This window comes from Camelina sativa, chromosome 2 (genome assembly GCF_000633955.1).
Source record: "Camelina sativa cultivar DH55 chromosome 2, Cs, whole genome shotgun sequence".
NCBI classification, from domain to species: Eukaryota; Viridiplantae; Streptophyta; class Magnoliopsida; order Brassicales; family Brassicaceae; genus Camelina; species Camelina sativa.
In genome coordinates this window covers 5,776,352-5,776,705 of record NC_025686.1, presented here as the reverse complement: position 1 = coordinate 5,776,705, position 354 = coordinate 5,776,352, and positions in this window count along the sequence as shown.

Below are 354 nucleotides of genomic sequence, written 5' to 3'. Positions count from 1 at the left end.
CAACTACGACATCATGGGTATCGTCTTCCTCAGCTTCTTCCATGATTAAATCGAGAAGAGGAATTTCTTCATCAATATGAGGGATCACACTAGCAATTGCCTGTGTAAACGACCTACTTTAGATACATTACAAACCAATTTATTCAAATGATTAATAATGGCAATTGCTAGGATAACTAACCGTTGTTGTACCAAGTGTATTTCCTATATTCTTTAGAGGAAAACCTTTCTGACCGGTATTCTTAAATTTCCTCCTGCACATCCTAGGACAACTTGCATCCGCCTCAGGAACTTGGTCAACGTAAGTGTTCGCCAAAATTGGAATTGCCTCAAATAGTAAAAACTATACAACAC